This window comes from Gadus macrocephalus, chromosome 3, assembly GCF_031168955.1.
Source record: "Gadus macrocephalus chromosome 3, ASM3116895v1".
Taxonomy (NCBI): Eukaryota; Metazoa; Chordata; class Actinopteri; order Gadiformes; family Gadidae; genus Gadus; species Gadus macrocephalus.
Genome location: NC_082384.1, coordinates 1,535,968 through 1,556,696, shown reverse-complemented (window position 1 = coordinate 1,556,696; position 20,729 = coordinate 1,535,968). Strand labels below are relative to the sequence as shown.

At 43.5% G+C, this 20,729-nt stretch overlaps 2 protein-coding genes and 1 long non-coding RNA gene across 3 annotated transcripts in view; 1 reads left to right on the top strand and 2 right to left on the bottom strand.

The window, feature by feature from the left end:
- Nucleotides 1-20,729, bottom strand: part of LOC132453326 (zeta-sarcoglycan) — a 607,697-nt gene that overhangs the window by 59,952 nt on the left and 527,016 nt on the right. The gene's annotated exons all lie outside the window — the stretch shown is intronic.
- The window catches only part of LOC132453325 (uncharacterized), a 268,078-nt gene that overhangs the window by 33,489 nt on the left and 213,860 nt on the right, over nt 1-20,729 (top strand). The gene's annotated exons all lie outside the window — the stretch shown is intronic.
- Nucleotides 8,645-15,410, bottom strand: LOC132453393 (uncharacterized). Its single transcript, XR_009524692.1, has 2 exons — nt 14,038-15,410; nt 8,645-9,192 (listed from the first exon to the last, which is right to left on the bottom strand). It is a non-coding gene; the product is annotated as an uncharacterized LOC132453393 (long non-coding RNA).

Below are 20,729 nucleotides of genomic sequence, written 5' to 3'. Positions count from 1 at the left end.
TTGGATACAAAGAAGATGAAAAAGGCATACATATGGTCCGACAGTGCATATGTGGTGAACAGCTACTCGGATTGCCTGAGTCATTGGGTGGTAAGAGAATGGCAAAACCACAAAGGCAAGGAACTTACGCATACCAGTCTATGGAAGACGGTGGAGGAATTGCGGAAGAAAAAGAATATTAAATTAAATCATGTACCCGCCCACACAAATGAGCAAACACAGGAATGTGACGGGAATCGCATGGCCGACGAATTGGCACAGAACCGAGGGGACTACCCTCGCCAAGCAAGGGCGGTTATAGGGAACATGTTGTTTATGCATCCAAAAGAATGGTCAAAAGAGGGTAATATCGTCATTCCGGGCAACGAAACTTTTGATCAACTACGAGCGATACATTGCGCGTTGGGACATGTGGGATTTAAAAGAACTGAAAAATGGTTACTTAAAACTCACATTAAGGTACTTAACATGCGGAAAGTATTTAAGAAAATGAAATCTCAATGTGAACAATGTGCTAATAAAGGTGGGGCAAAGCGGCTGCACTGCCCCCCAGAGCCCATACAATGTAACATCCTAGGTGAAAACTACTCTGCGGATGTTGCGGGCCCATTTGCCAGCACAACAATGGGTCACAAATACTTCCTGGTTGTCCTTGATAATGGTGGACAGGACGCCAGGGTGTATCCCTTAACCGCCGCAAACGGGAGACAAGTGGCCTTCAAATTTTCAGACTATTTCGCCGGTCGCAGCAGTGCAAAAACTCTTAGAATGGATAATGCAACCCATTTTAAAAATAAATACGTGGCCGACCTCTTAGAAGGGGCTGGAATACAGGCAATATGGAGCGCTCCCTACAAGCCTTCCACCAACGGGGTGGCCGAAAGGTGTGTAGGGAGAGCGAAAGAATGGATCACGGCAAACGATCCCATTCACTGGGACACCCCAGCCTCCCTGTGGAGGTTGAACGCCCACCTCTCCCTGCCTCCGCTGGTCCCCAGAAGACCAGCGGTGCAGGAGAGAGGAACGACCAAACACCTGAAGGTGGGACAGAGAGTGTGGATAACTCGCGGTCGGGGTAACAAGGGGGTGGGGGCGATCAAACACTCTAACGAGGGAAAAGATGTGATTATATCGATCGATGACAACCTCATACATTGTAAGAATATGGGGCCCGTGCATCGCAGTCAGGTTATCCCGTGGGTAACAGACTAAAGATCTGTACATAGAATATAGGATAAAAGAAAAAATTAATAAAAAATAAAAAATAATAAAATAACATAAAAATGAAAATAATAATAAAAAATTGTGTATGGGTATGTGTATGTATGTGTGTATGTATATGTATATGTATAAGGATATGTATATGTGTGTGTACGTACATATGTATATGAACCATATATATATAGAAATATATAAAATGTACCGTGGTTTTCGGACTGTAGGCCGCGCCATTCTCCTAATTTCTGCTATTCCGCGGTTTAAAAGAACGGTGCGGCTAATTTTTTAATTCTATAGCTAACGGCCACTAGGGGGCCTTCTAAATCTATGGATTTTTGCGACGGTCTACAGTGCGGCATGTATGTGAAAACATCATTCGAATTGGTCGATGCAATTTGGACTCCTGTGCGCCTCATAGGGCAGGGAATGCGGTGCAATGATAAAATTAAATAAAATTAGTAAAATTGCATTTTGTGAATAAAATAAAAAACTAAAGGAATTAACGATGTTAAATATACTAATAAAACTAATAATAAATTGATGAGAATTTAATTACTTTTATTTATGAATTAGTATTTGTAGCGGAGGATTAAAATTAGTTATTTGTTGTGACTCTTTCATGGAGAATATATAATCATGGTATATGAAATGTGATGTAATATGATGGAATAAAATTGATGGAAAAAGTAGTGAGTAAAATAGCAGCGAATGTTAATAATACTAATAAAGATGAATAAAATGTAAAAATGAGTATTGAGTGAAATTGCGGTGATAGAACGGAGTGAACTTTTATTATTAGCAATTGTGGAAATGACTTACGGTCATAAAAATCAATTTATCTGGAAGGAATGTTTTGTATGCGAACATGATGTATCTGCCTTGCCCCCCTTCTCTCACGATCAGCCTCACCATGTTGTATGTTGCTCTGCTGTAAACCCGTAGGGACTGGGAGTAGCCTATCAATTTCTCTCCCGCTTTAATGGGAGGATGATGGGAACTAGTTCCACATTTTTAATTAAAGCGGATCGCGAAACAATAACTCTTGGACACACCTAAACCCTGTTTTTCAGATGGCAGGGGCGAGCGGATCACACGGCACCACCACCAAGTGGTCAGAGAACCCCCTTTACGAGGGCCAAGGGCCCGAAGGGCCACATTCAGAGTTTAGAGAACTAAACTTCAACAGATACACATGTGACACCAGGAACATGTGTGAAGTGCAACACCAAATGTTTTCTCCCTGTATGGACAGGGTTGAAGAAAGAAAAAAAAAATACAGCAAGGATGTAGCCAACATGCAAGCCCCAGAGGGGGTTAACGGCTATGTACACGGAGCAAAAGGTTCCCCAAGAGGAACCACATGAACCTGCTGGGGGTCACTGCAGCTCCACATTGGTGGAGCTGCCCTGACAACAGCAGGTGACGTTACACAAAGCATAATATACACCATAGGAGGATGGATTTGGCCCCTAATAAAGACCCTATTGATATGGTGTGGTTATGGCTTGCTGGGCCTTTTGTGCTTAGGGGTCATATACTATATGATCAAAATAGGCCTTGGGCAACTTGTAAAAAATGTCTGCAGCAAACGATCAACTCATGTTAAGAAGAATGAGAGGCCTGATGCGTAAAGTAGGACGGCCTATACCACATGATTTTATCCTAACAAACAGACCAACACATATAAACTCACAAGAGACAAAAATCAAGCTGCAGCCAATACCTTCAGATTCTACCTTCACTCCACACCGAGCCCAGACAGAAGCAACACTTGAGCAGCCCTGAAATCCTGATAGAATATGGCAAGCAATATGACCTCGATACCAATGGAGGGAGCAAACAATTGCACCCCGGGAGAATCCGAGATCACTGGCTTAAGCCGGGTAATATTTCGAAACATATTCTATAGAAACATGTGTGCTATAGTTATGTACTCTATCCTGGCCTGCTTCCATCTCTTAAAAGAAGGGAGGTTAATGGGAGGAGCATTAGCATTTCTATACCTACTTAAAGCCTATGCAGCTTTTTATTATACTGGAGCAATCATTCCATCCTACAATATTATATTCCTATATCAAATGTACCTACCAGTCAAGCTAAGGGGATGGACTTGTGTGAATTTTCTCATGGATGTTGTCTCCGTACTAGGACATGCCATAGAATATTTAGGAGGGGAGAACAAGACACTCATTAATCTAGGAGTGGCTGTAAGCTTGGTTATTATCTACCTCACGTACTTAGACCAGCTCAATAAAAAACTCCCAAGGCAGCCTACGGAAACAATGTGAGAAAATAGCTAGTCAGGTAGCAATCGTAACCACAGCCTGTGTACTAAGTACGGTTGTTGAAATAGATCCAGCATGGGCTGTAATCTGTTATACTAATTATGTAGCGGGACGGGTGAAGAGTAACTAACACCTAGGGTCAGTGTCAAGAAGACTCTGACCAAAAGACTCCTTTTCCCCTTTCCCGTACTAAAAATCTGTTAACTAATCACTGGCTTAACCCAGCCCATACAGCCAGATGGATCCCCGGGAACCCCCAGACCAGAGACAGGAGGAGTGACTGAGAACAATAGCGGACCAGCTAGAGCTACGGCAGACACGGAGGTGGCTGGTATAGTAGAAGGCATGTCCAACGTTGTAATCACTTATTCTTTCGAAGAATGGCCCACATTAGGTGGACCAAGCTATCCAACCCGAAAAAGAAAATCTAAAACACCTTTAAAAATCTCGGATGACACCCCACGTGACGTGGGATATATAGGAAGCACGTTAGCGGTAGAAATGCAAGAAGTAATCGACCAGGTGATGGAAGATCACCATAACAACCCAATTCAAATTAACCCTGACGCGGACACCTCAGACCCCTTTTTCTTAGAATCGTTTATTCAAGGAATAGGCGACCTCACTGGGGACAATAGAGAGTTGCCTCAGGGGGAACAGGATAACTCAGACGGGGAGATTACGGAAGCCCCTTCAGACGCAAGGAGGGTAACGTTTAACTTAGAGACTGAAAGCTCCTCGCCTAGTGACAATGACTGTCATTATCCTAATGACAGTCATTTTCCTAACCCTAACCCATATACTAAATATCGATGCGACCCAGGGGACAGAATAGTAGTAGATGGTAAAACCAAGAGAGCCAGGGTGTTGTCTTCACTTTCTTCTCCCGTTTATGACCAAAGGAATCCCCCAGCTAACCAAGGGCTAGCACCCAGAGAAGTAATGATCTATCAATGTCCCGGGAATACCCCCAGGGGCCACAGACTAGATGGGTGGTTCTTAAACCGGGCGTCCCAAGCTCCTCGCTCAAGAAGGGAGCCTTATGACCTAACAAGGGGACGGGGCGACAACCAGACGGGACTCAGACAGCCTAGAGAGATGAGCAGCCAGAGATTTCCCTCTCCCGCATCTAACACTCATGCCCAAGGAGGACCAAACTTCAGGACTCGTGCGGTACCAAGAGACACAACTCCAATGCGGTCTCCACCCCTGATGGGCGTTGGGGCCCTCGTACGGGGCCACACTGGGTCCCTCTCTGCTCAATGACCAGAATACTCCCAACATACTCGGGGGGAAGGCTCCCACCTTCCCTCTGAGGTGGTTTTCCGGGAACAAGGAGCAGGCAAGAACCAGCTGTTCCAGCTCAAGGAGGGAAAGTGGTTCAAGACGAACAACTACAATTTGAAGGACCCAGAGTGGACCTTCGACAACATTTACGGTCTCCGGCTGGGACCCCGAGGATGGCCCCAGCTAAGTGAGGTCTACCAACACATCTGGCCCCTCAACTCCATCAGAGAAGCGGACCACCTGATGCCGTACTCCACTCTTGTCGCCTCCGCCCCCGAGGAAACCAGGAGATATTCTAACCCGAGCATCATACGCCTGGCCCGAAAGCTGTTTTTTCATCTCCCCACAAAAAAGAAGTTCTGTATCCTGGAAAGCAGCAATGGACGACACATCATCTACCTTGAACAACCCCAAACCCCTTACATCTGGGATTGGGCTCCAACTTCGGATGAAGTTGGACCCCCCAGGCCTTGGCGCAGATAAACAGAGAACTGGGGCCCCCACAATGACAACACCCACACACTAGTACACATACACTCACGCATACACAAGTACACATATGCACATATACTGATACGGCATAGGTGCATGGGAGGATGACGTGTGTCCCGATAGGACTCACTATATTGGTGCACCTAGCCGTTCCAGAATCACTCCAGAATCATGCTGTGACACCATGCTTTCAACAAAGATCACCATATATATTGGGTATCTCATATCTTATGATAAAGAAAATTGGTTTCTTTATAACTTTTTGTGTATCTCTTATGATAAAGTAAATTAATTGCTTTATAACTTATTGTGTAACAAATATATCCTAAGATAAGGTAAATTGATTACCTTATAACTTCTTTGATGCTCGCATATGTTTTATGATAAGGTAAATTGATTACCTTATAACTTCTTTGATGCTTACACATGCTTTATGATAAGGTAAATTGATTACCTTATAACTTCCTTAATGCTTACGTATATTTTATGATAAGGCAAATTGTTTACCTTATAACTTCTTCAATGCTTACATATATTTTAGGATAAAGAAAATTGGTTTCTTTATAACTGCTTGTGTGAAAGTAAATTGCTTACTTTAGATTTTCTTATGTGTTAAGATTATGTGCCTTAAAATGTCTTACCATAGGGCTAGCTGGTTACATTATATACACTTTTATGTAGTAAATTGAATGCTTAAACATGTCTCCTCGTGGAGAAACATTGGAGGAATACAAAGAACATGTGTCCCTTTAGACCCCATGATGTACGAACACAACTTCAAGCTCCTTGTGTTGCCCCTCGGGCAAAATAAGGGAAACTCTGGAACGTTTATCAAAGGATCTTTTGTTATCAGGAGAGTAAAACAGGGAAATCTGCAGAGAAATCTCGCTCGCTCGTTCATTTTGGTTCTTCTGCTACTGGTGTGGTGCCGTGTGTTCTCTGCTCTGCTCTTGCTCTTCTGCTTCCAAAAAACAGCGGCCTTCATAGCAATAGATTTTCATCTTAGGGACTCTGACACCGTAACGCTCGGTTCAGACTCTATTTTCTTTCTAGTTTAGATTTAGAAATCCAACCACGGACTTCATCTGAGAGTACGTTGGTAACTCAGTTTTAGAAATCCAGCCTTGGGCTCCACCCGAGAGGACGTAGGTACTTTTAATAGGAATCTTCTTTAGCACTAGCTTAGTCTCAAGCGTGATTAACTCAACAAAGGCAACTCTCGGGGTTGTGCGGTGTACTGGGGCACGAGAGTTGTGTCAGCGTTAAAACCTGGGCTCCACTTGGGAAACGTTGTTAAAAACCATTAGTTCTAGAAACCCAGCCTTGGGATCCACCCGAGATTAACGTTGGTACTTAGATTTAGAAACCCAGCCTTGGGATCCACCCGAGATTAACGTTGGTACTTAGACTTAGAGACCCAACCTTGGGATCCACCCGAGATAAACGTTGGTACCTACTTTTAATAGGCCACTTTTCATCTATATTCTTCTTCTTTTACTGTCTTTTCTTTTCAAATCTATACTCGGTTGTAAAAGTTATTGTGTTTATTGGACCTAAAAATAAATCTACCTGACTACATTTGTAGTAGGTTAACTCAATCGTTTGAGTCCTTTTCCCTGTCGACTCCTCGACACAGGCAAAGCCGAACGACGCGCTCTCCCAGCTGATCCCCTCACGGTGAGTGGCGCATTGTACAGGCAATGGTTGATTGTGACTGACGTGTATAGGGGGTGACAAGGCAAAAAAGATACATCATCATTTCGTATTAACTATTATTATTATTTCGAGAGACTTTGGTCCCGCTAAACGGACGGGTCTGAATTTGTATTAAAGTAAACTGTTGTGAAGGGACTTAACAGAGTGACCTGGGTCGGACCGGATCACGACTGAGCCGAGCCGGACCGAGCGCCTCCGTGAAACCGACGATTCACGGAAACAAGTTCCCAATAAATCACCGCGAGTGCGGTGCCCGAACACTCGACAATATATATACATATACATATATACATATATATATTTAAACATATATATATGTAACCAGGGTGAAACTACATGTTTTAGTTTTGTTGAAATGTCACCAAATGCTGATTAATATGAAGCCAGTATGTGTTTAAGTTATGTTCAAGGTACCTTTTTGTAATCTGTTCCCATAGGCGTAATTTACGGGGGGGTTAGAGGGGTTATAACCCCCTCAATAATCAGATCCAGCTAATATAACCCCCTCAATATCATCACACATAATTCAGATGAACAAAAAAATGAAATATTCTGAATTAATACCTTGTTTGTTTTCTTTATTAATTTAATTTGTCAGCAAGATAGTATCATGTTTTGATAATCTGTAATTTACCCCCCCCCCCCAGCCCACCGACTACTTGGTATTACCCGAACTATTTCGCAAGGTCGCTGGGATGAATAGTAAGAGAAGACTAATGCTAACTGTCCATGAATGGATATGAAAAGGACACTGAAAGGCAGCCAGGGCCAGACAACAATTTTTAATTGTTGGTCGTCAAAGGAGCCAAAAGCCAAAAGGAGTAAAAATCCTGACGATAAGGAGGTAAATACCCGTATTGTTAAGTTAGGTGTTATCATCCACTCTATATTTTTTCACTACCTGGATAGTTTACGCCTCCATTTAAAGTGGAGAGGGACCTTCACTTTCCCCATACAAACCCTCAGAATAAAGAGGTATCAGTGGAGAAACAAAATAATTTTCGATTGAGAGCATAATTTCACATGCAAACAGTATCGTTGGTGTGCTATGTGCAGTAAAACCAGACGATCTGAATAATTCCTGATTCATGCCAGATATTTATTTCCCGCTTTGTAAGAGCTAGCTAGCTAACTATGTGAACTTTATATGATTAGCATAGGCTACGTTGTAATGGCAGCGATAGACGTCCTCAAACTAAGATTCTAGAACCCACTGCCTCAAACGTACTCGGTTACGGGTGGGTAAAATGCAATGTGAGTACAGAGACCAAATTGCTGTTTGCTCCCATACAGTCACACATACAGTTTTTTGGGGGAATGCATTAATTTACTTAGAGATGTCATCCATTGACAGCTAGCTCCTGTGGGCTAGTTCAGAGGTTACACCACTCCTTTTGAGCGTGCACTCCTGTACTGTACACACACACACATACACACACACACACAACGGTTAATGACGGTGCATGTGAGTAGGCTTGCTCGTAGGAAACATTGAAACAGCATTATTGTTATTATTATTAATAATAATAATAATAATAATAATAATGGTATTATTATTATTTTATACAAAAATGTGTAGCAGTCTAAATGTGCTAGTAAGTGGGCAAAATTAGTTTAAAATGCTTTACAACTTTTTGGTGAGGGAACACATATTCTCCAAAACTGATATCGATACCACCTCTCTCAACCCATTTAATATTTTTTTATATATCAGGAGAAGAGGGAAAGAGAGGGAAATGGCCAAGGAGGCGACAGAGGGTCAGGTGACCAGAAAGAGAGAGAAGAAGAAGACAGAGGAGGCAACAGAGCAATTGAAGGAGAGCGAGGAGGCGACAGAGGGTCAGGTGACCAGAGAGAGAGAAGAAGAAGGAGACAGAGGAGGCGACAGAGCAATTGAAAGAGAGCGAGGAGGCGACAGAGGGTCAGGTGACCAGAGAGAGAGAGAAGAAGGAGACAGAGGAGGTGACAGAGCAATTGAAGGAGAGCGAGGAGGAGACAGAGGGTCAGGTGACCAGAGAGAGAGAAGAAGAAGGAGACAGAGGAGGCGACAAAGGGTCAGATGGCCAAAGTGAGGGAGAGAGAGCACAGAGACAGGCAGCGCAGGAGGCACAGATGACCAGGTAAGAGACCTCAAACAAAATTGTGCATGCCATACACTGTCAGAACACTGACGTTCTGTGAACTGCATACTACTCTGTATAGTCGGGGAGCCAAAGTCTCAAAAGCTCAATAAAATGGGTTGAACCTGACATGGTCTGCCATACTTTTTATTTGTGTTTTTTCTGTAAACTTTGACCCTAATAACCAATAATTGGAGGGTCTGCTCTGGCGGAAATATCGCGAAAAAAAAATGTGGCCATTTTAGTGTATGCACCCTATATTTTTTATCAGAAAAATTAGAAAAATGTTTTTTCCCTCAACTCCTCAGTGGGTTGGGTAGGCTGTCAATAAATGCATTCCAGATATACAGAACACATGTGCTGACAACATCCACTGAAAAAATAACTCTTAAAACACATTTCTTCATGATTTTGCATCAATTAAATGCAAAAAAGATAGGCGTTTTCTCACTTTTTTCCAATATTTTCATCTTTACTTCATTGGCAATCAATTATTCCCCCAAGTTATGACATCAGTCAATATGCCATTCTCTTCACCAAACTGTAAACTCATTCCACAGAAAAAAAAAATCCAACCAAAATCAATGGATCTGTGATGATTTCACTCCTAGTTGGTGATCAACAGGCTCAGAACCTCAATAGAATTGTAGGCTGCTTTCAAAATTCTGAAAGACATTTAGCATGGATATTTAGCATCATGGCATTTAGCATGGAGACATTTAGCAAGGATATTTAGAATCATGGCACATTTACAGACACACACACATGATCTGCCTCAGCATTTTGGGAAAAGAATGGTTACATGGATATTGTAATGGTAATTAACTGAAAGGACCACACCAGTCTTCAAACAAGTCCTCATCCCAAACATATCCCTGTAGCAGCAGCATTACTACTTTAATTAGCTAGCTTTAGCCGTTTTAGCCCATTTTGGTGGTTTCTGTAAACAGCCATAACTCACAGGAATGGGGTAGAGACTTTGAGAAATTGAGAAAATATCAACTGGACTTGCTAGGCAAAGAAATATATATGAGAATAAATGCTGCTACAGGGATACGTTTGAAGCGAGGAATCATGAGAAATAAACTTGTATGAAGGCTGGTGTGGCCCTTGAAGTGTTTATCATGATAACAGATGCATCTCCAGAGTTAGGTGAGGACGGCCAGGTGAAAGTCACTCCTAAGCAGCAAGAATAAGTTCTCAACCTTGCCCAGGATGTCTGCCAAGCAGTTGCCAAGATCCCAACACCGATACACATTGGAACAGCTTTGTACATCCTTAAGGAAACCAGAAGCAAGTCAACTGTGTCACTCCTAAATAGATTTGGGAACAGCATTAGCTACAAAGAAGCACAGAGATATATTACAGCAAAGGCATTTGAAGAGTCCTGTGTGTCTAGCTGAACCTCTTGACCACCTGAGCATCCTCTGGCACCTGGTGCATAGCTGCCCTACTGTACTATTGGAGGACCTGAAACCAAGTTGCGATGCTCCAACATGGAGTTCATTCCAAGCATTTCTCATCCTAGATACCACTTCTGCAACTGTGATCAGCTATGGTCCTTTCTCCCCCAAGTCACCAACAAACCCATATGTGGTTGAACAGTCTGTTCAGTACTGCATGGATGTGTTGAGAAAACATGGTCAAGAGTATGCCATCATCACATGTGATCAAGCAATCTTTGAGCTGGTTCTGGGTCTGCAAAAGAAGAACAAAGAGAAGTATGCCAAACTTATCTTGCACATGGGTGGCTTCCATATTGCTCAGAATTTCCTTGGAGCCATTGGGCATTTGATGCAGTCCACTGGAATCGAAGACATCATGGTCGAAGCTGCTGTCTGTCTCCGTGGAACAGCAAACAAAATCATCAGCGGGAAAGACTACTATGCAATGCTGCACGCGCACATAATGGTGTATGCAGCCATGTTTGCCCTACACTGGGAGGCATTTGCCAGATGGTTGGTCGATGAAGAGAAGGACCTGGAGTACATGTGTGTGCTAAGCAACAATGTCCAACTACTCCTAGATGCCCTGTCAGAAGAGGATGTAGAGAAGGCTACTTCTGCGTGTGCTGATGCAACTGAACAGCTGAAAAAGCTGTCATGTTTGATGGCTGAGTTTGATGAAGCACGTTCCTCACCTACCACAAAGCTATGGCTATGTATGTCATCAGCAACCAGATGATCAATCCTTTCACATGTGAAGAACAGGAGCTGATCAACATTTCAACAGGCCACAAAGCCCCATCTGCTGACTTGATCTGCGCTCGTGAAAAAGGACTGGAGGCACTGGCTGCAGCAAGACGAACAGACAGTGAGAAAGTAGCCCAAATTAAACTTTCAACCTTCGCAGCAAAGCCAAAGAAGTCAATGTCCATGGCATTCAAAGCCACAAAGGTCTATGAGGAGGACAGGAAGGTGGAAGTGTTTAGCCACGAATGGACAAGTTGCCCAGCCTCCCTGTTTGAGCCAGATCCGTCCCTTGACCAAAGTTATGCAATGCGTAAAGGAAACAAGGCAGACTACCTGGCTGCAATAAAGACATCCCTTGGCAGCTCATGGGGGGAAGTGGACAAACTACCGCCGTCTGACAAGCCTGTTTTAATGGTAGTAGATGCCAAGGTGTTCATTCAACGTTACCAACATCTTGGGAGCAGCACCTTCCATGAAATGCAAGGAAAGTACCTGAGGCAGCTCCTTGGAATCCTCCCAGACAAGTGTGACTGCATCCACTTTGTTGGTGATCGATATGTCTCCCCTGCTAAAAGTCTGAAAGGTGAGGAACAAGAGAAGAGGATGAAGACCTGCCCCAACAAAATGAAGGAGTACAAGCAACATGATACTCTCCCTATACCTGAATGGAAAGGCTTCATTCACAATCCACTGAATAAAGCTAATCTGTTGAACCACATGGGGGAAGCATGGGCAACTTAGAACAACTCACTTCCTGCAGGATGCACACAAATTCTTGGTGGAATCATTTGTGATCCTGGTCGCACCGTCCTCTTGTCAGCGGATTGTCAGGTTGAGCTTCCAGAACTTTCCTGTGAGAAAAATGAGGAGGCAGATACCAGGATGTTTGCTCACATTGCATACTCAGTACAATTTCTGCACCACAAACGGGCTGTAGTGGTTGCGACAGACAGATGTGATCATGATGTGCATGTACTACATCACACAAATGGATGGGCTGCAGGAAATGAGGGTGAAGACGATGGATATCTTCCTACCTATTCATACCATCACAGAAGCTCTGGTGGGGAAGTATGATGTTGCAGCTTCAGATCTTACATCCCTTCTCCTCAGCACCTACATACTTACCGGATGTGACACAGTGAGCTATCTGTACAGAAGAGAAAAAAGACAGGCCTACACAACTGCTATTAAAAACCTGACAGACCTTCTGCCGCTGTGCAGGTATGGTGACCCTGAGGAAAGCCTGGATGTTCAGGAAGAGGTTATAACAGCAGCACGGTGATACATGGTGTCACTCTATGACAGGAGTGACGTTGGTGGTAATCTAGATGCACTGCGAGCCCATCTCTTTGTGAGCCTCAAAGGAGACATGCGTTGCCTTCCACCACGTTGCCTAACCCTAACCCACCAACTGAAGATGCCTTCCTATAACACCTTCGCCGAGCCCTGCATCAGTTGGCTGTGTGTAAGCGGGCACACATGGTTCAGCCAACCTACCCAGCTGCCACTGATTTTGGGAGTCAACTTGTCAATGGCAAATTGGTGGCAACCATGATGCTGAAAGAGGCAAAACCTTCTGAACTCAAACACAGCAAATACTGCCGCAGCAAGAAAAGCATGTGTGCCCGAGGATGCTCCTATGCAAGAGCCAATGTGAAGTGTGGCATTGCATGTCTGCACGGGGACCACAACAGATGTTCAAGGATTGAACTTGCTCTTGAAGACAGGGACATGTCAGAAGGTCGCGTGCGTGCGTGTGTGTGTGTGTGTGTGAGAGAGAGATAGATGGGGGGGGGGTTCAGTTTTTTCTGCGCTGCTGTATAACCCAGCCTGCCGGTCTTGTTTGCTGTCTCCTCAGGTGGTGAGGGTTAAGGTCTGTCCCCAGAGCAGTATCTGCAGTGTGCCACCCTCCTGATTAACCCACCTCACAGGGACCTGCACCTAGTTAATTAAGTTATGCTAAATTATTTTGTTCCGTTAAAGTTGTAATAGTTGTCATCTGAGGCAATAAAGTAATGAAAGTCATTATATTTCTTGTGTGACACATTTCCTTTGGGTTCAGGGTTATGTTGATGATGTTTAATAATGTGGACATTACCAACCATGATAAATATCCAGTGTAAATATTCAATATTTCTTTCGGAATTTTGAGAGTAGCCTAAAATTCTATTGAGGTTCAAAGCCTGTTGATCGCCAACTAGTAGTGAAATCATCACAGATCCATTAATTTTGGTTGGATTTTTATAGTTTTTTTCTGTGGAATGAGTATACTGTTTGGTGAAGAGAAAGGCATATTGACTGATGTCATAACTTGGGGGAATAATTGATTGCCAATGAATTAAAGATGAAAATATTGGAAGAAAGTGAGAAAACGCCTATTTCTTTTGCATTAAATTGATGCAAAATCATGTAGAAATGTGTTTTAAGAGGGTTTTTTTCAGTGGATGTTGTCAGCACATGTGTTCTGTGTATCTGGAATGTATTTATTGACAGCCTACCCAATCCACTGAGGAGTTGAGGGAAAAAAACGTTTTACCCATTATTCTGTTAAAAAATATAGGGTGCATACACTAAAATGACCACTTTTTTTTTTCGCGACATTTCCGGCAGAGCAGACCCTCCAATTATTTGTTCTTAGGGTCAAAGTTTACAGAAAAAACACAAATAAAAAGTATGGCAGACCATGTCAGGTTCAACCCATTTTTGAGACCTTGGCTCCCTGACTAGTAGTATTCCATAAGAGTTTAAGGACTGAAACCACTTGATTCTCTACTATAGCACTTGGGGGGTTGTCAAACTCTAGGCATTGTTATAATAATATTAATAATAATTCATTTAATTTGTAACATACTCTTAATTCTGAGGAATCCCAGAATCCCAGTTATGGGTTTTAAGTGTAAATAAAACTGTAGATGCCCTTTCAAAAAGTGCTGACTTATCTTGACATTGCTCATTGTGCCTAGTATTTAGTTTTGAATGAGAGATCTTGTGTAAAGTAAGTAATTTGGTTGCTGTGGTTTCCTCACAGAGGGTCACATGATGAGGGCAGCAGTCAGGCAAATGAGCAGGTGAGAACACAAGGGAACATAATTTAGCTGTGAAGAGCATTATTGATAAATACATTCATTTAATAGGATTGTTATTTCAGAGAGTGACAAGTTTTCATGTCATATGTTACAGGATATTGAGCCCCAGGGATTTGATGTTTCAGACATCCTCACCTGCACAAAGCCTGCACAACCTGACCCTAAACTTATAGTAGTGCAGAAGCGAGATAACTGTGTGTTGTCTTTTCAAGAGAAATGGTTCAAAACTTTTCCTTGGTTACATTACAGTGCCACTTTACAAGGAGTCATATGTTTTCACTGTGCCAAGGTTTTTTTGAATCAGCCAACATATGCAAGCAAGTGTGACCCTGCCTTTGTGAGTGTAGGCTTTAGAAATTGGAAAAAAGCTATCCAGAAGTTCTCACAACATGCAAAAAGTCAGTTGCATATCCATGCCGTGAACATCTATGCACAAAAGGGTAACACTATAGCTTCACAGCTTTCTTCAGCTGTTGCCAGACAACAGGAGGAAGCAAGGTATGGATTGATGAAGATTGTAGGCTCAATCAAATACTTAGCTAGGCAAGGTTTACCGCTACGAGGTCATGTGGAAGAGAAGGGTAATCTATCCCAACATCTGAAAGAAAAGGCAGAGGATGACCCTGCTTTTCAGAAGTGGTTAGAGACACGCAAGCAGGATTACACAAGTCCTCTCATTCAAAACGAGGTACTAGGCATAATGAGCAAAGACATTATAAGAGGAATAGCTGACACTATTAGATGCCTCCCAGTCACACAGTTTGCCTTGATTGTTGATGGGACACAAGACATATCAGGTCAAGAACAAGAATCTGTATGTCTTCGTTATGTGGATCATGACTTAAATCCTCATGAGGAATTCATTGGGATGTATTCAGTGCATGAGACCACAGGAGAATCTCTTGCAAATGTAGTATTAGATGTTATCTGCAGACTAAATTTGCCATTGTCAGCTCTGCGTGGGCAGACATATGATGGCGCAGCAAATATGTCTGGCAAATATTCTGGAACACAGGCTCACAATAGGAAGAAACAACCACTTGCTTTGTATGTGCACTGTGGTGCACACTGTGTTAATTTGATAGCACAGAAGGCATGCACAGCTTCTATAGTTGTGCGAGATGCCCTTGACTGGGTTAATCAATTAGGAGTTTTGTGTGGACAGTCTGGCAAATTCAAACATATGTTTCATACGATAGCGATATCTGACCACGGAACCTCAAGTGCCCTGAAACCACTTTGTGCAACTAGGTGGACCGTCAGACACGGTGCCATCCATTCTGTTTTAACACAGTATGACTCAATCCTCACTGCCTTAGAGGAAATGGCAGGGACTAACTCTCCCACTGCAACCACTGCAAATGGTCTATTTCAGCAGTTTATGAGAGGCAGCACTGTAGTTGGTCTTGTGATGGCACAAGCAGTTATTGGAGAGCTAGAGTGTCTCAACAGGTCTCTTCAGAGAAGGACAGAGACTGTTTCTGGTATGCGGGCTGCTGTTTGTAAGGTTCAGTCTACTCTCAATGGCAAGAGGAGTGATGAGGCCTTCCAACACCTTTTTGAGAGGGCATCTACAGTTGTGAATTCTGTAGACTTAGAACCCATAACAATGCCAAGAGTTCGACAACCACCCAAGTGCTATGGAGAATCAAGTGGATTCAGTCCTAAAACTCCTATAGAATATTACAGAGTTGAGTTTTATAAGGTACTTGACACCATTCACACACAGTTCACTGAACGTTTCCAGCAGGGTGGTCTTCTTACCCGGGGATTCCACCGGACGCGTTACGGCAACGTTACGGCTGCGGCACGTCTTGGCCGCGACTTTGCCCTGCTTGCATTTCCACCGGGCGCGTTACGGCAGCGCAACGCTGCCTTGCGAGCCAGCCGTATTCCCGCGAGATCACGAGATCCCGCGATAATCCTAAACCTAATGTACTCACCTTCCACTCCCAAAACTACTGCAATTAAATGCCAGGCTTTGTCCTTTCTGACATTGTTCTTATAAAAAGGATGATTTGAGACCCTTTGATTGATTGACTGCTGACCTGGTGCCACCGGTCATGACGTAATAATGTTGGTGTTTTATTTATTGTGTTTTAATTTGAAAATTGACCGGAATGCTCTATGGCTTTTACTTTTTCACTTCCTGCCCTGATCGATCTGCTCTGTTGAAATTGACGCGGTTCAGCAACGGCTTGCGGCAAAAATAGAAATGCTACGGAATGATAGCGCTGCGGCACGGCGAGCCGCTCCTGGGACGTTGCTGAGACGTTCCGCAGCCGCGCCCTGTGGAAATGGTCTCATTGATTAGAGTGGAACCTATCTGCTGCGGTGACCGCGGCCAAGACGTGCCGCTGCCGTAACGTTGCCGTAACGCGTCCGGTGGAATCGAGCCTTTAACCTCCAAAAGCTGGAGAACACCTTGCTTTCTGGAAATATTGATCCGGTGGTTCATGACTACCCAGAAATTAATGCCCAGCTGCTGGAAATCCAGCTACCGATGTTCAAACACAATTACATGTACCGTTCCTGTGGAGAGGCTACACACATTATCAGAGAGTTGCCAGCAGAGGTGCGAGGATTATTTACCGAAGTCGAAACTCTGATGAGATTACTCCTTGTGGTACCAGTCTCGTCCTCTGAGGCAGAGGGGAGCTTTAGTGCTCTTCGACGATTAAAAACTTGGTTACGCACAAATATGTCACAGCAGAGGCTGAACCATGTTGCAGTGCAACATCCATCAGGACAAATTGGACCTCTTAACTAAGAAGTCAATTTGTGCACAGTTCATTTCTTTTACACCAAGACGCAAACAGGTGTTTGGTGCTTTTATGTGAAATGCTTTTATACTTCTTTTGTATTTACCTGCTTTTGTTTAGATGTTGATAGTTTGAGCTGGTGATGCCCGACAATATGTTTATTGAATTGTGCATTTGTATTGAATTGTGTGAATTTGCTGGATGTAGGTGTCAATAATACAGTGATGCAATTGATTAATCTTTAAGTTCTTGCGTGTTTTTTTCATAAGATAGACACACACAAAATCAATTAAGTGGAAGCTGCCACTGCTGACTAATGCTTAAACACTGAATTTTACTACTGTGTCATTATGGCATAAATAGTCAAAAAGAAGCCAAAATCAGTAAAGGTATCGCAATGTATGGACTTAAAGTAAGGGAGGGGGGGGGGGGGACAAAGCAGTACAATGTAAATCACATACTTCGGCTAATGCAATGAACTACCCACATAAATGCAGCATGTTCATTTACAAGATTAGTTTCATTTAATTTACAAATGATTTATAAGGGCTATTCTGTAATATAGATGCAATCTGACTTTCAGAGGTGGGAAGTGACCATGAACAAAGATTTTGTTAGTGTACTTAAGTAAATTGTTCAGGTTTCTGTCTTCCTTTCATTTTCAAAACAGACTTGTTACTTTTGTTATGCATTTGAGGGGAATTATCGATTTTTCCCTTCACAACATCAAGACAGATTTCAACATTATTGAATGGGAAAATAACACAAAAATAGAAAGTCTTGGTATCGTAATTGACTCAAAACTCACTTTTAAAACTGTGAAAAAGGTTGTGAACAGAATCAAATTCAATTTAAACAATTTTAGATACAAAAGGAATTATTTAACAACTGAAGCATCTCAATTGAACATGCATGCCATGATCCTCTCCCATATGAATTACTGCCTCACCAGCTGAACGCAGACATCTAGAACCACTTTGCAATCAGTGGAAGGACTTTATAAGCAGGCTTTGAAAACACTGGATAAGAAATCAAATGCTTATTACTAGTGCTGTCAGTTTAACGCGGTATTAACGGCATTAACGCAAACCAATTTCAACGGCGTTAACCGGAAACAAAACAACAGGCACGCTGCACAAACTTGTTGGGGCAAGCAAGGATACGTAGCGGGTGAAGAACTCCTTAAAAGCATGTTTGTTTTATGTGTCACTCTGTTCGAGCCTGCACGAGAGTCCAATGTTGTCATTAGCTGTTACATCTTTCTGACCAATCGCAGTTCAAGGCCAACCTAGGCTGTAAGACTTCGGGAGGGGCATATCAGTTACTCCCCTCTAGACAAAATCGACTTGGTTGCGATAATAATAATAATAATAATACATTTAATTTAGAGGCGCCTTTCAAGACACCCAAGGTCACCGTTGACAGTTTGTGAGTGTTGCGCCATTGAGTGAGTGAGAGGTTGCAGGCGCACAGCTCAGGCTGCCGGACGGCGCTGCAAGGAACTTTTATAAACGCAATATTGTTATCCCACAGTAATCAGCCCGACATGCCCGAAACGTTAACGGCCCAATGGGAATTCTCCCGACTCTCCCGATTACCACTCCGCCACCGTGTGTGTACCAATTCAATTTAAATATAAACTATTTCCCTAAATCCATAAAGCAATGGCTACTGGACAAACAAACATGTAACCATAGGGAATGTGGTACCTTGATTGTGGTTCTGATATACTAACCTCCTTCTTGTCTGTGATTTTGAGCTTACTAACTGCTTAAGAGTTCCATGTTAAACTATTTTATGTTTTTGTTTGTTCTCTTCGCTTTTAATCCTTTTTATTCTGGCATGTTACATTACTTCTTTGTCATCTTAGTTTGTATCCTTGTCCATGTAAAGTCAATGTCAATCATTTGTCTAACTATATGTTGTGCTGCTTTTATGCTTTTGTATGTTCTAACATCAACCTGCCAGGGACTACAGATTGTGGCAACCCGGCCCTGGAAGCCCAGGGGGCAGGAAATACAGGCGGTCTACCACCTATTTCCCCCAGAGGGCGCCAGGGACCGCATTAGTGCAGACCCACTCAACGCAAATGGGAAACACCTGCGAAGGATGAAGGCAATCAGAGGCAGGTGAGGGGTTTAAAAGAGAGGCGGATACGCTGACTAATGAGAATGTGTGGGTCCAGTATAGGATCACGAACCGGACCAGAATTCGCTCCCTGGATGGACCATTGCTCCAGAGACACATTCCAGAGGAGGCCGACAGACCACACGGACGGACCACCACAGCCGCCGCCCTGAGAGACACTGCCGAGGAAAAACGGCCGCCTCTCTGATCTCGGAGCCCACCAGCCGCCTCACCAAATTAGGACAATGTGGAAGCATACCTCGAAATTTTCGAGAGGTCAGTCCGGAGAGAAAAATGGCCGGAGGACCAGTTGGCCCACATTTTGGCCCCCTTCCTCACTGGACCCGCCCAGCAGGCGAGTCAGGACATAACCCCAGCCCACAACCCAACCTTGCTGCCCGGGCAGTCTCTGGGCGAGGAGGTGGTCTCGCGATAATCTTTTTTGAGAACTGTAAAGTCTCGCCCGTCTCTGTACCTGTTCATCCCTCATTTGAATCCATTGCCATGCAACTGAATGGCCCTACCTCTATTATAGTTGCCACTGTCTATCATCCACCGAAGCATAATACTGATTTTATAATGAATTTGCTGCTTCTATTACCCGTCTTTCCTCACTCTTTCACAACATAATATTATTGGGGGACTTTAACGTACACATCGATAAAATCTGTAATGCCCTCACAAGGGAATTCACATCCTGCCTGGATAGCTTTGGTCTGCAGCAACATATTCATTTCCCGACTCATTCCAAAGGACATGTTCGGGACTTGGTCTGTTGTTCTGGTGTCACTCCTCTGGACTGCAGCTGAACTCCCGATTTCCGATCACATGTTAATATATTTTACTTACACTTACACTTTCCATTACAAACCTACCACGCGTTATTTAATTTCGCAACATTAAGGACATTAATTTAAATACACTCTCTACTGCAGGGGTCTCAAACTCGCGTTCCGGGGGCCAATTGAGGCCCACGGGCCAATTGAGGCCCACGTGATGATATTTTGTGGCCCCCTACTTGATATCAAAGTTTAGTGTTAGTGCGGCCCGCGCGTTGTTGTCAAACGCACATTTTTGATAAGTGGCTTGCCACGCTTTTTTGTCACTTGTGATAGGGTGACCAGATATCCCGGTTTTGCCGGGACAGACCCAATTTTGAGTTGCGTGTCCTGAGACCCGACAAAAGCCAAAGGACGCTAAAATGTCCCGGTTACCTAGCCTGGTCCTACCAGACCATCGTACTTCATTTCATTTGTACAGAAGGTCTGGAACTGCTCAATTGACAAACGTTCACTCACTTGGAGGCGGGTGTCTGTAGAATTTTTAAAATGATTTGATCCGCCCAGTGCCACTCTGGATCTGCCATAACCAATCGCATAGCGTTTGGTCGTGACGTATGTCATGCGACGGGACCGGCCGGGAACCACGTTGCGCGCACACG